The sequence below is a fragment of the Ammodytes marinus genome (genome assembly GCF_949987685.1).
Source record: "Ammodytes marinus genome assembly, chromosome: 18".
Classification (NCBI taxonomy): domain Eukaryota; kingdom Metazoa; phylum Chordata; class Actinopteri; order Uranoscopiformes; family Ammodytidae; genus Ammodytes; species Ammodytes marinus.
In genome coordinates, this window is record NC_137222.1 from 2,563,914 (window position 1) to 2,578,913 (window position 15,000).

The 15,000-nt window shown below is 42.7% G+C and overlaps 1 protein-coding gene across 1 annotated transcript in view; it reads left to right on the forward strand.

Annotated features, from left to right (window-relative positions):
* The window catches only part of LOC307265466 (zinc finger SWIM domain-containing protein 6-like), a 48,503-nt gene that overhangs the window by 834 nt on the left and 32,669 nt on the right, over positions 1 to 15,000 (forward strand). The window lies entirely within an intron of this gene.

Consider the following 15,000-nt stretch of genomic DNA (forward strand, 5'->3'; position numbering starts at 1 on the left):
ATAGCGTGGGTTGACAACAAAGGATGACACGCTACAATGGGGTGCTTTAAATCGGCTTGCTACACACAAAACCACCTTTCGATTTAAATTTAAATACAAACCTACTTCTTAACCTGTTTAGTATTGGTTCGTATGTGTGTGAATTCGGCGGATAAAGTGACATAGCATGGGTTGACAACAAAGGATGCTACGCTACAATGGGTTGCTTTTAAATCGGCTGGCGTGTGTATGAATGGGGATGTAGCCTGTGTGTGTGTGTGTGAGTGTGAGTGTGAGTGTGAGTGTGAGTGTGTGTGTGTGTGTGTGTGTGTGTGTGTGTGTGTGTGTGTGTGTGTGTGTGTGTGTGTGTGTGTGTGTGTGTGTGTGTGTGTGTGTGACTGACTGACTGACTAGGGGCATTTTTTTTAAATCCTGCTTTTTCTGCTCGGGGGGCTATAGCCTAGTTTGAATGTGAAATGCTAAAAAGGGGGGTTCACAAAGCCGCCTTTAAAACCCACTAATTGCGTTGGAAAATCAAGCTGTGGACCTCTTTAACAAAGACGAGAATTCACACATTTCACTTCACATCTCAATCTGAACTCCCCATGCAGCCCCAGACTTCACTGAGAAACTTTAATGGAATTAGGGGAATGAATAAGCGCTAGGCAATCTACTGTCTGCTGAGGGAGGGTGCTCATAAATTAGGCTAATTCAAAAACTGAAAAGCACCTTTTAAACGTCTTTTAAACCCATTAATATAGACTTAATTGAGTTAATGTGACTTAAAAATAGCACATAGGCTAGTGGCATTTTTTTTTTTCAAATGACATTTTCTTGCTAGTTTGGAAAGCAAAGTTTGACATTCTTCGGATACACAATCTATTTTTGAAAAATGATGACATAGAAACTATCCAGTAATTTATTCTCGATAATAATATATCGAATAACTTGAGTTAATGTGATTTTAAATAAAGCTTTTAGTGAAATTACATTATTTTGCTAATGTTGCTGTTTAGACCACAAGTGTAAGCCTAACGTTTGATATCTTTGAAAAAATAAATAAAAATAAATTCAACTGTTATTAAAAATGATGACATAGACACTATTGAGTAATAAGGGAAGTGCTGGTATGCTGATGTAGGGTTGGTCGCTCAACTGACACACATTGCATTGGGATGAGTTGTCCCTGTGTGTGTGTGTGTGTGTGTGTGTGTGTGTGGCACGCTCGAGTGTGTGTGTGTGTGTGTGTGTGGAACGCTCGAGTGTATGTGTGCGTGTGTGTGGCACGCTCGAGATGTTTCTTAATGATAGGCTAATTGTTTATGCACGTTATTGCAGCATTGTATCTTGTTTCGTGACGTTCTTTGGTGGTTGGATTAGGTGTGTGTGTGTGTGTGTGCCCGTGTGTGTGTGTGTGCCCGTGTGGGTGTGTGTATGGGTGTGTGTGCGTGTGTGTGATTAGGAGGAGACACATTGTGCAAAAAGACGAGTGTTAACAAATATGTGAATTGGAAAGCAGTCAAGATATGCAGCGTCACAATATTGTAATGTTAATGTTGTCATATTTTTAGGATCTCGTGCATTTACGCTGAGTGTTTATTGACGCGCTATGATGCTATCGTTTCCAAAATGGCAGAAACAGACCATCGTATTTACCGTATGTCAGCTCACTCAACAACAAAAAAAACACACACATCCACATCTCCTTTTAAGTGGGTTTCACACACACACACACACACACACACACACACACACACACACACACACACACACACACACACACACACACACACACACACACACACACACACACACACACACACACACACACACACACACACACACACACACACACACACACACACGTTCAATTTGCTGAGTCTGCTAAAATACTTTTCATTTTTCAGCGGGGAGTAAAACATTTCCTTTTAAGTGTGTGTGTGTGTGTGTGTGTGTGTGTGTGTGTGTGTGTGAAACCCACTTAAAAGAAGATGTGGATGTGTGTTTTTTTTGAGAGTGAAACAGGAACAGACAAGTGTGTTTTGGTTTTGCAGTGGCAGCTGCTAGTGCGATGTGCAAGTCAACTTTTTCCACAGTCAACACCTTGGTAATAACATCCGATTTTTAGCTCATGTAGTTGTTATCTTCGGACTAATTTTTTATGTAGAACTATGTCCCCTAGCAACACATACAACAACTTTAAAGGTGGAGTCAGAGTTTTTTTTAAAATCAAAGTCAGTGAATATCTCATCAAGATTCACTTCCTGTCTGTATTGTTTGTGTGCGCTGAAAGAAAGAAAATCCAGTGTTGGGTTGCGTTCCGAATCGCATACTCTTTCTTTTTTCTATTCTACATACTACATCCGACGATGAAAAGAATCTAGTTAGGATGCAGTAGGCATACTATTGGGACATACTTTTACTCTCTTATTTCATCATAACATTGCGCCTTGATCTTGCCTCTTGCTTTTATATCCGTCGCATCCCCGTTTGTTTTCATATGGAGGCTTCGTCGATGTGACGTCACTTCACGTGCGCACCGGATTGTGGGTCAGAATCGCCCCAAATAGGATGCAGTTTTCAACACTAACAATCTTGGCCGCATGAAGTAGGACATCCGGGTACTTCTAACCATCCTAAATCTAGCCACAAGAATCGGGACATCCTAAATCTTTTTTCTACATACTATATAGTAGAAAGTATGCGATTCGGAACGCAACCCTAATATACACAGTCTAGGCTCAAATGTAAACAAAGGTTAAATCAGTCCCTCCTTAGCTATAGCAACATGCCCGTTTACAGAGCCTAGGCTGTGTAATAACACTGTTTATTTTTCTTCAGTAGAGACAGGTAGTGGATCATGAGGAGATATTCATTGATTTTGATCGAAAAGTGATTTTGACAAAAAGCGTTCTCCAGAATCTCTAAGGCACACACACACACACACACACACACACACACACACACACACACACACCTTTAAGTCCCCCACACACACATATCAAGTCCCCCCCCCCCCACACACACACACACACACCTTTAAGTCCCCCACACACACATATCAAGTCCCCCCCCCCCCACACACACACACACACCATTGTGAGTTTGGCACTTTGTTCCTATTTTCATGTTCATTTGTGTCTTTGAGGCTCGGCCCATCGGCTCTGTAAAGCCTCGGCACACAATGGCGTCTCTTCAACCCCGTGTTAAGGAGAGGAGATGAGGAAGGACCCTTGTTAAGGAGAGGAGATGAGGAAGGACCCTTGTTAAGGAGAGGAGATGAGGAAGGACCCTTGTTAAGAAGAGGAGATGAGGAAGGACCCTTGTTAAGGAGAGGAGATGAGGAAGGACCCGTGTTAAGGAGAGGAGATGTGGAAGGACCCTTGTTAAGGAGAGGAGATGAGGAAGGACCCTTGTTAAGGAGAGGAGATGTGGAAGGACCCTTGTTAAGGAAAGGAGACGTGGAAGGACCCTTGTTAAGGAGAGGAGATGAGGAAGGACCCTTGTTAAGGAGAGGAGATGTGGAAGGACCCTTGTTAAGAAGAGGAGATGAGGAAGGACCCTTGTTAAGGAGAGGAGATGAGGAAGGACCCTTGTTAAGGAGAGGAGATGTGGAAGGACCCTTGTTAAGAAGAGGAGATGAGGAAGGACCCTTGTTAAGGAGAGGAGATGAGGAAGGACCCTTGTTAAGGAGAGGAGATGTGGAAGGACCCTTGTTAAGAAGAGGAGATGAGGAAGGACCCTTGTTAAGGATAGGCCTTTCACACCGCCGCAAAATCGGAGCTAGTTCTGGGCTTGTTCGGAGTTAGAGCCAGTGTTTTGGTTTCACACCGCCAGAGAGCCTGCTCCGGGCCGTAAAAACCGGGGGAACTCATACCCCAGGATTGAGCAGGGTTTGATAAGAACTGCTTGCACGAACGGTTGGGGGAGGGATTATCCTGACCAACCAGAGCAACTCAAACCTCATGCCCGCCATATTTAAAAACACCGCTACTACGAGACGTAAACATAACATAATTACCGAACGTAGCGATCAAATTGACCGGCGAGAATACGCTGTATGGGCCCTGTTTGCTTAAGAAAGCAAAGCGAGAGCCAACAAGTGTAAAAATAAGACGTATTCGCCGCTGTTGTTGTGCTTAAAGCTAGCGGTAGCTTTAGCGTTAGCCACAAGAGCAGCGGCGTCGGGTGACGTACACACACGTTTACAGTGACGTCATGACGTTGCTCTCTTGCCGGCTCCATGGATGTCTCCGGTCGATGTGAAACCAACCGGTTCATAACTGGGATAAGGCTGTAACCAGTTTTGAACTGACCCCAACACCAGCCTGGAACTGACTCTTGGTTCATTTTGGTGTGAAAGGCCTAGGAGAGGAGATGAGGAAGGACCCTTGTTAAGGAGAGGAGATGAGGAAGGACCCTTGTTAAGGAGAGGAGATGAGGAAGGACCCTTGTTAAGAAGAGGAGATGTGGAAGGACCCTTGTTAAGGAGAGGAGATGAGGAAGGAGGAAAAGTATTTGAGCGGGAAATACTTAAGAAAATAAAAAATAAGATAGAAATGGGGCCACTCTAGATTCACACCAATCTAATCGGCAATCGGTTCGTGTGTGTGTGTGTGTGTGTGTGTGTGTGTGTGTGTGTGTGTGTGTGTGTGTGTGTGTGTGTGTGTGTGTGTGTGTGTGTGTGTGTGTGTGTGTGTGTGTGTGTGTGTGTGTGTGTGTGTGTGTGTGTGTGTGTGTGTGTGTGTGTGTGTGTGTGTGTGTGTGTGTGTGTGTGTGTGTGTGTGTGTGTGTGTGTGTGTGTGTGTGTGTGTGTGTGTGTGTGTTGCCTGTGGCTCTTATAGGGGGTAGTAAAGGTCTCAGGTCATGCAGCAGAAACTGTTCAGATTTCATTATCACAATTCAAACTAACGGAGCAGAGTAACAGGATTACAGCCCCGCAACGCCCCTGGAACGCACACACACACACACACACACACACACACACACACACACACACACACACACACACACGCACACACCAGTCTCTGCCCTACCAAGATGTTAGGCCTATATATATTCCCAGATATTCCAGATATTCGGAAATGTTTCAGTAGGGGGGAAGGAACATAATATGGGTTGTTCTGCATGCATACAAAGAGGAATAACAGTAGTACACACACACACACACACACACACACACACACACACACACACACACACACACACAGAGGGAGGGTTTCACTGTTGGCTGATTGCGCCCCAGTCTGGAATTTGCTGGAAAAATATAGAGCCAAGAAGAAGTGATAAATAAAAGATGTAATCTGCCATGTGTGGGCTGCACCAGGACGAGGGAGGTGTGTGTGTGTGTGTGTGTGTGTGTGTGTGTGTGTGTGTGTGTGTGTGTGTGTGTGTGTGTGTGTGTGTGTGTGTGTGTGTGTGTGTGTGTGTGTGTGTGTGTGTGTGTGTGTGTGTGTGTGTGTGTGTGTGTGTGTGTGTGTGTGTGTGTGTGTGTGTGTGTGTGTGTGTGTGTGTGTGTGTGTGTGTGTGTGTGTGTGTGTGTGTGTGTGTGTGTAACTTTTCTTCATATTTTTGTTGTTGCTGTGGACCCCTCGTCCTCCATAACAATACGTTTTTATTTTGTCAAAATCAGTGAATATCTCTTCGGGACACGCTACCTGTCCGTACTGTGTGTGTGTGTGTGTGTGTGTGTGTGTGTGTGTGTGCTGAAAAAATCTGGTGTTAGTTTATTACACAGCCTAGGCTCTGTAAACGGGCATGTTGCTATAGCTACAGTGGGCCCCCCTTTTCTTAACATATTTTGTTTACATACCAGTTTGAGTTTACAGAGTCTAGGCTGTGTATTAAGACCGGAATATTTTTCAACGCACACACAATACAGTTTTTCATTTTTGGACTGTTGGTCGGACTGAAACATCTCGATTTTTAAGGAGTTAACTTGTAATTGATGGATATTTTATAACATTTTTGTATTTTTTTAAACCAAATAATAAATTAAGATGAAAAAACCATTAGATTGATGAAAAAAAAATGTATAATCTTTAGTTTTAGCCCTTAAGAAAAACTCAACTCAACTGTCTGTTGTTAATACACAACCTAGGCTCTGTAAACTGTAACACAGGGTATGTAAACGAAGGCTTCCGCCATAGCTAGTGACATGCTCGTTGTCAATAATGCTCTCGGATAAAAAGAAAAAATGCCAATAATGGGGGACCAGCAGCGGACCCGGGTTCGATTCCAGCCCGCGGTCGTTCTCTGCATGTCACTCCCCTCTCTGCCCCATTTCAACTCTGTCTCTACACTATCAATAAAGCATAAAAATGCAAAAAAAATATATATATAAAAAAAATAATAAAAAAATGCCAATAATTTGATGTTTCCAGGTCCTCAAAAGTGAAAATGTCCTATACTCGTTCCCCTGTTGGGGACAGTAAATATATCTACAGCTCTGGAAAAAAAATGAAGAGACCGCTCCAAATGTTCAGTGTCTCTCGTTTTACTATTTAGAGGCATATGTTTGAGTAGAATGAACGTTTTGGTTTTATAATAAAAACTACTGACAACATTTCTACCAAATTCCAATAAATATTTTTTTCATGAAGAGCATTTTCAATAAGTAATGTAGAGATGAAGATTTAAGAAAAAATCCAGACTGGTCTCTAAATTTCTTCCGGGGCTGTATATTTTTAAGACGTTACCTCTCCATATGTTACTGTTGTACTCATAAACCAAACTGTTAATAGATAAGATCAAAACCTGTATATTATTAATCATACATTAGAACAATCTTTAGTTGTAGCCCTTAAGAAAAACTCATTCATTGCATTGACTCAATGAACACATTAAAAAAACTGAAGGAAAATGCAATCTTGCAGTTTTCGCTCTTCCCGCTGTAGTGCTGCCGTGCCAATAATTCAGTAAATTAATTCTTCATAACTGGCCGTTAATTGTTGCCATGGTTGCCATCAGTGATTTTAATTGCCTTAAACATTCTAATTGAAAGGATAAAGAAAAGGAGAGTCAAAGTCGCGACCCCTTTTCAGCATATTACATTTAAAGACTTGCCCTGATTAAAGCTGGGGTATATGATTTCTGATTGGTCAAAGTTAACATGAGCTGTACACTTTGACCAATCAGAGCGAGGCTTTGATTCTCTGTTCTTATTGGCTGTTGGGACTGTCCGTTCACTTTGGCACGACTTTGTTGGTGTAGAGCGTGTCAGGGAGGGACCATAGGGGAGGGACCAAAGAGAACAAGTGGAGCGGTTGAGGTATTTGGATTCGAATCTCTATCACCAACTGCTATTTTCTCCCCAAATCCTCCACCCCAGCTTTAATGCATAAAATTAAACTGATATCAGCCGTTTTTTATAATGTTCTTATAATCTATCTTTAAAAGGGCACACTATGGGATATACTTTGCAGATAAGAATGTGATGTTAAACGTACAAATGTTCAATTATTATAACAATGAACTAATTCTATATAAGAAAGGATTTTTCAAGGTTTAAACGAAACCAGACGGCTTCAACAACCACCATTATCTCTAGCTCCTCTGGTGTGATGTCATTTATCAGTTGAGAACATAAAAGCCCTTTTTTGTCGAATTCAGTTTGCACTCATGGTCAGACGCATAAATACATCATGTGTGCTGAAACAGGAGCTTTCTATAATAAATTATTCCCTTGCCAAAGGAAATGCGTTGGTTTCTCTCAAATTTTAAAGTTGTTATGACAATTTTCCATCAAGGGAGACCTGTTCCCATTCCCACGTTACCATTCACACACACATTCATACACCCATAGCAGCAGGCTAACTATCGAAATTCACACGAGGCAAGGTGGGTGAAGTGTCTTGCCCAAGGACACAACAACCACGGCACAAGTGGCAGGGCGGGAATCGAACCGCCAACCCTTTCGATCATTGGCCCGACCCGCTCTACCACCTGAGCCACAGTCGTATTGTTAGCTTCTGGTCAAATGTTTGCTTCATAAAGTCAACATGTCACGTGGTTTATGCTCACGTGAAGAGAGTGTCCTGTTCCCTTGTTGTTAAAACCTCACCACTTGAATTTACACAAGAGGCTTTAACCACAACTGAAACCTGTTCGGAAATACAAACAGATGTCTTTCAAAGTGATAATCACCAAGGCACCAACACACTAGCCCCTTTTACACAGAGGTTGCGGCATATTCCCGGCTTTCACTGGCTGTGTAAAAGGGGCTATTGTCTATAGCTGTCACTGCTGGCTCTGTATTCAGCTGTTTTTAGAGAATTTTTTTTTATACTGAAAATAGTGATTTTTTACTTGAGGGAAAGTCACGTTATACTTGTGGCCAAAGCTGGAACATTCCTTAGACACACTGGCATGATGTTAAACTTAATTATTCAACTCTTATTATTGTATTAAGCCAATTATATCGTGTAAAATGTCAATAGTCAGCCTGCTATCGGTGTATGAATGTGTGTGTGAATGGTAACGTGGGAAAGGAAAACAGGTCACCCTTGTAAAAGAGTCTTCGGTCTCAATGGGATTTACCTGTATAAATAAAGGTTACAAAAAATAAAAAAATGCAGGGTTATTTCGGGTGGAAAATTGTAAAAAAATTGACAGAAACTATTGTGTACAACTATTGCATTTACTCAAGGAACACACACACACAGACACACACAGACACACACACACACACACACACACATACACACACACACACACAGACACACACAGACACACACACACACACACACACACACAGACACACACACACACACACACATACACACACACACACACACACACACACACACACACACACACACACACACACACACACACACACAGACACACACACACACACACACACACACACAGACACACTCACAGACACACTCTATACGGAGTGTACACACGTGTTGTAACCTGTGTGTAACCCGGGTTACTGTTAAGCTGCTTTACATCAGGTCAAGGGCATAGCTTTACTCACCTAAGACTAACGCCTCTCCTAGACTGTGGGGTTAGGTAAGAATACTATAGGCATGGCATGTTGCTAGCTATGGTGGCCCCTCTGTTTACATACCAGTTTACAGAGTCTAGGCTGTTTACATACCAGTTTACAGAGTCTAGGCTGGGTATTAACACCTGATCCTTTTAAATCAAGATTATGGAAGGAGTTGTGTCTCAATCTATTACTCACTGACTGTGTGTGTGTGTGTGTGTGTGTGTGTAAGTCTGTGTAGGTGTGTGTGTGTGTGTGTGTGTAAGTCTGTGTAGGTGTGTGTGTGTGTGTGTGTGTGTGTGTGTGTGTGTGTGTGTGTGTGTGTGTGTGTGTGTGTGTGTGTGTGTGTGTGTGTGTGTGTGTGTGTGTGTGTGTGTGTGTGTAAGTCTGTGTAGGTGTGTGTGTGTGTGTGTGAGAGTCTGTGTGTGTGTGTGTGTGAGAGTCTGTGTAGGTGTGTGTGTGTGTGTGTGTTCAACCCCACCAATTAAACTCATGGTTATCACGTAGAGTTCAGCATTACTGTCATTCTGTACACTGCAGTGCAGAATGTAAGACTGAGTCCTCAAGTCTGTCACTGTTCTGTTGCTCTACCAGGTGTGTGTGTGTGTGTGTGTGTGTGTGTGTGTGTGTGTGTGTGTGTGTGTGTGTGTGTGTGTGTGTGTGTGTGTGTGTGTGTGTGTGTGTGTGTGTGTGTGTGTGTGTGTGTGTGTGTGTGTGTGTGTGTGTGTGTGTGTGTGTGTGTGTGTGTGTGTGTGTGTGTGTGTGTGTGTGTGTGTGTGTGTGTGTGTGTGTGTGTGTGTGTGTGTGTGTGTGTGTGTGTGTGTGTGTGTGTGTGTGTGTGTGTGTGTGTGTGTGTGTGTGTGTGTGTGTGTGTGTGTGATGCATGAGTAGTTAGTTTCCCTGCCGTCACATTTGACTATGTGATATTTAAAGGTGCACTGTGTAACTTTGGGTGTGTCAGAGAAGTGAAATATATTCTCATAACTGAATAAACAAACTTTTCTCACAGGAAAATGTGATCCCTGGAACACTGTTTGAAGTTAGAAAGCTTCCTGAAAAGTTACTGTTTCACTGTTGTTGTTGTTGTTGTTGTTGTTGTTTACAGCAGCAGGGCCCACAGTTTGGTTTACAAACATATTCTAGTCTTACGTTTGGTTCCAGGTTCCTCAAAATAATTTTTGAATTAAGATGATAAAATTATTCAATACTAAAAAATGACATGTAGAGTAAGTATGTTTTAATAACCAACTGCAGGCTCTGCAAACGTAAACAAATCCCCCTCCTCTGAAACTACACGCTACCCCTTTAACAGGACATTTTCTACCTAAGTCTGTTCTGAAAAATTTCAAGAAATCCTACGCACTGCACCTTTTAAGACTCCATCAGGTATTGCTCTCTCTCTGCGTGGCAAACTGTCACCACACAGTGAAATCTAACCGGTTCTATCTGGTGCAAAACCCAACCAGAGCTGCCTGGAAAAAGGAGGTTTTTTCGCACCATAGTCATCGAATACAACAGTGTTACTCCCTCTGTCTCTATAAACACACTCCTGGCGTTATCACAACTACAAAATCCTGCTATTCGTAATCCAACTTAAAGCTGCAGTGAGTAACTTTTTCACATGGCAATTTGTGAGCTGTGAAAACAAGATGTTAACACTGAGATATTATTATCACTTTTTTGAGTTAAAGCTACAGCGTGTAACTTTTTCCATATAAAAAAATGAATGTCGGGTTACATTCAAGCCATCGCCAAAACGGATTACCACAAAGTCAGCTCCACAAACTCTCTCTGTGTTTCTCAGTATGGCAGCAGCACTACACTTCTCAGAACAGTACATTTGCAGCAGGGCGGATAAGTATAAAAAATAAAGGTATAATGTGTAAGTTATGTGGATAAATATTGAAAAAAGAAGCCATATTATCATTACGTGATAATGCGCTGCCTGTTTATACGCTTAACTGCTAAACTCAGCACATAGCTGCATTGAATTAAAGTCGCGATAAGCACATCAAAGCATAATTTGTCTTATCTCTCATGCACGCACACACACACACGCACACGCACACACACACGCACACGCACACACGCACACATACGTGGCCTCAGGCTTCTTGTACACACTGATTACCACCGACTAGCTCTCTCATCTGCAATTTTATGAGGAATCAATGAATCGGGCTCACACCTATTGAATGATGCAACGCTCTGTAAGTATGCTGATGGAGAGAACACACACACACACACACACACACGCACGCACGCACACACACACACACACACACACACACACACACACACACACACACACACACACACACACACACACACACACACACACACACACACACACACACACACACACACACACACACACACACACACACACACACACACACACACACACCCCACGCTTGGCCTTGTAGGTTGTTGATCAGCATTAACAGCGTATGCATATCACCTCCAATATGCTCGGGCTTTTGCAAAAATCAATATTTATTGAAGTTACACACGCTTTGAAACCAACCCTTGGATGGATTTCACAGGAGATCAGCAGTCAGTGGCAAAAAGCTGCCATTTTGAAAGACGGCTTCATGCTTTAGTGACCGTCCCTGCGTTCCAATTCACATACTCTTTCTTTTTACTACACTGCATACTAAAGTACAGAAGAGTTTTAGGGCCACAGGAGAGAAAGAAAAATCATATAAGGAAGACTTATTTTTCATTATGTCGAGGAATGTCAAGAATAAAGACGAAAACTCCAAAATGCTATTGGAGTTAGTGGGGCATTTATGTATTTTCAGCATACTACAATTGACGGTGCATGTATTGGGACATCCTAAATATTTTTCTGGCATACTGAATAGTAGGGAAGTATGGGGATTGGAACGCAGGGTGTGCTTGGAAATGGTAAATGGACTCATGACTTATATAGCGCTTTTTTTTGCCAATTTTCTCAGCCCCAAAGCGCTTTACATTTCTTACCACATTCACCCATTCATACATCCATCGATGGCACACAGTGTATTTGTTTGATAACAATAATTCACCCAGTTGAAAGTGAATTCATAAGGGCGCTCCGGTGGCGTAGTGGATAGAGTGCGTACAATATTGGCTCCGGCCTTCGTTGCAGTGGTCGCGGTTTCCAATTCGACCCGTGGACCTTTACTGCAGGTCATCCCCCCCCCCCTCTCTCTCTCTCTCTCTCTCTGTCTCTCTCTCTCTGTCTCTCTCTCTCTCTCTCTCTCTGTCTCTCTCTCTCTCTCTCTCTCTCTCTCTCTCTCTCTCTCTCTCTCTCTGTCTCTCTGTCTGTCTCCCCATTTCAACTCTGTACTGTCTAATAAACCTTGAAAATGCCAAAAAATTATCTTTATAAATAAAAAGAAAGTTAATTCATGAGGGGTAGCAGATTTTTCATGACCCACGACCGAGTCAGTCTGAGTTTTTTTTTCTTAGTGTGTGTGTGTGTGTATGTGTGTGTCTGTGTGTGTGTGTCTGTGTGTGTGTGTGTGTGTGTTGTGGAGTTCTGCCCAGGTATTTTCCAGCTCATAGAGGAATGTGGGCTAAAGTTTTTCCATTTTTGCTTCCATGACACACACACACACACACACACACACACACACACACACACACACACACACGTTCAATTTGCTGGGCCTGCTAAAATACTTTTAATTTTTCAGTGGGGAGTAAAACATTTTAATGGAAAAAGCTCCTTTACTTGGAGTCAACAAACAGTGCTCCTTGCTGTTAATCTTTAAAAACACCCGTTTCATTAAAGCTATAGTGCGTGACTTCTGCATAAAGATGAATGTCGGTCACATTCAAGCCGTCAGCTCCACACAACTCTCTCAGTATATGGCAGCAGCGTTTACAAACTGGTGTGGGACTGAGTCAGGGTAAACTACTGTGTGTGTGTGTGTGTGTGTGTGTGTGTGTGTGTGTGTGTGTGTGTGTGTGTGTGTGTGTGTGTGTGTGTGTGTGTGTGTGTGTGTGTGTGTGTGTGTGTGTGTGTGTGTGTGTGTGTGTGTGTGTGTGTGTGTGTGTGTGTGTGTGTGTGTGTGTGTGTGTGTGTGTGTGTCCCTACGCCTGTGTTTGGAGAGTATTCATCATAATGTTTGTTTAGCCAAATTTACCCAGCGCAAAAAGGTAAACCTGTCAACCTACACAAACTGTCACTGGACCATTTTTTTTGTCTTTTTTGTCTCAACTTTATTTGAATTTGTAAGGTGAACAATAGCAACAAGCAATGTACTCAGTAATACTACCAGTCTGTCTGTCTGTCTGCCTGTCTGTCTGTCTGTCTGTGTTCCTGCCTGCCTTTCTCCCTGTCTGCCTGTCTCTCTCTCTCTCTCTCTCTCTCTCTCTCTCTCTCTCTCTCTCTCTCCCTCCCTCCCTGCATGGTTTCAGTCTATACTCTTAACCCCTTGAGCATATACTCCACCTAAATGCACCGACGTCTCTATCTGTAAAAACACAAAGCGAAGTATCTAGTTCTCCTGGTCCTACAGTATTCCTGAGGCCCTTGCATTGTCACAGCCCTTGAGCATACGCACACTCACTGACTCATATGTGTGTGTCGCCTGCTTTTGGGATGCGTGTTGAAATCCAGTCGTGCAAAACGTGGTATCGGGGCGCATCCTGAAACCATCGGAACATGTATATACAGGTGCACGAAATAAAAAGAATTCGAATATCATGGGAAAGTTCAATTCTGACCCACTAAAGTGAAATATTTCAAGCATTTCTTTTGTTTTAATTTGGGTGATTATTGGTAACAGCTCGTTGAAATCCAAAATCCAGCATCTCAAAATATTAGAATATTATTATTATATATATATATTTTTTTTTTAAGATATTTTTTGGGCATTTTTATGCTTTATTGATAGTGCAGAGAGACAGAGGTGAAATGGGGCAGAGAGGGGAGTGACATGCAGAGAACGACCGCGGGTGGGAATCGAACCCGGGTCTGCTGCTGGGCCCGGCCCGGGAGGGGGACGCCCTACCAACTGAGCTAAAGGCGCCCCCAGAATATTAATTATTTTGATATGATTTTGGTTTTATACTATAAACTACTGACAACATTTCTACCAAATTCACATTAAGAATATTGTCATTTTAGAGCATTTTCATGAAGTAATGTAGAGATGAAGATTGAAGAAAAATCCAGACTGGTCTCTTCATTTTTTCCAGAAAACTGTTTATACAAAGTGTTTTCACAGCCAGGCTTTTGACAAACGGACCCCCTGGTAAGAAAATCATTCTCGCGCCGCCTTTATAATTCCACATAATAATATATACTCACGCATGACTTTTCTCTTGCTTTTAAAACACTACTTACTGTCTCTCCAACAATATGTCTAATAAAACGCGCAAAAATGCCCAGAAAATTATCTTGAATAAAAACGAAAAAAAAAACACTACATACTGTCTCTCTAATCCGTCTAATAAAATGCAAAAAATGCAAAAAAATTGTCTTGGAAAAAAAAAAAAAACCCTACTTGCTCTACAAGTTTACACACACACACACACACACACACACACACACACACACAAGCTGCCACACGTCGCTCAAACCCATCCGGAGTGTTTACCCGCACAATCCAAACACAGAATGCCCGGCATGCGCCTACAGGTTGACTCATTGTCTTCATCTCTAGCAGAGAGTAATGTGAGAACACAAACGCATTTAGAGAAACCTGTATCTGACGGGGCTTTAATTCAGTTTGTAGAAGGGAGGGGCGGACGGTTAAAGGAGGTGTGTGTGTGTGTGTGTGTGTGTGTGTGTGTGTGTGTGTGTGTGTGTGTGTGTGTGTGTGTGTGTGTGTGTGTGTGTGTGTGTGTGTGTGTGTGTGTGTGTGTGTGTGTGTGTGTGTGTGTGTGTGTGTGTGTGTGTGTGTGTGTGTGTGTGGGGGGGGGGTTGTCTGTGTGTGTGTGTGTGTGGGGGGGGGGGGGGGGTTGTCTATGTGTGTGTGTGTGTGTGTGGGGGGGGGGTGTCTGTGTGTGTGTGTGTGTGGGGGGGGGGG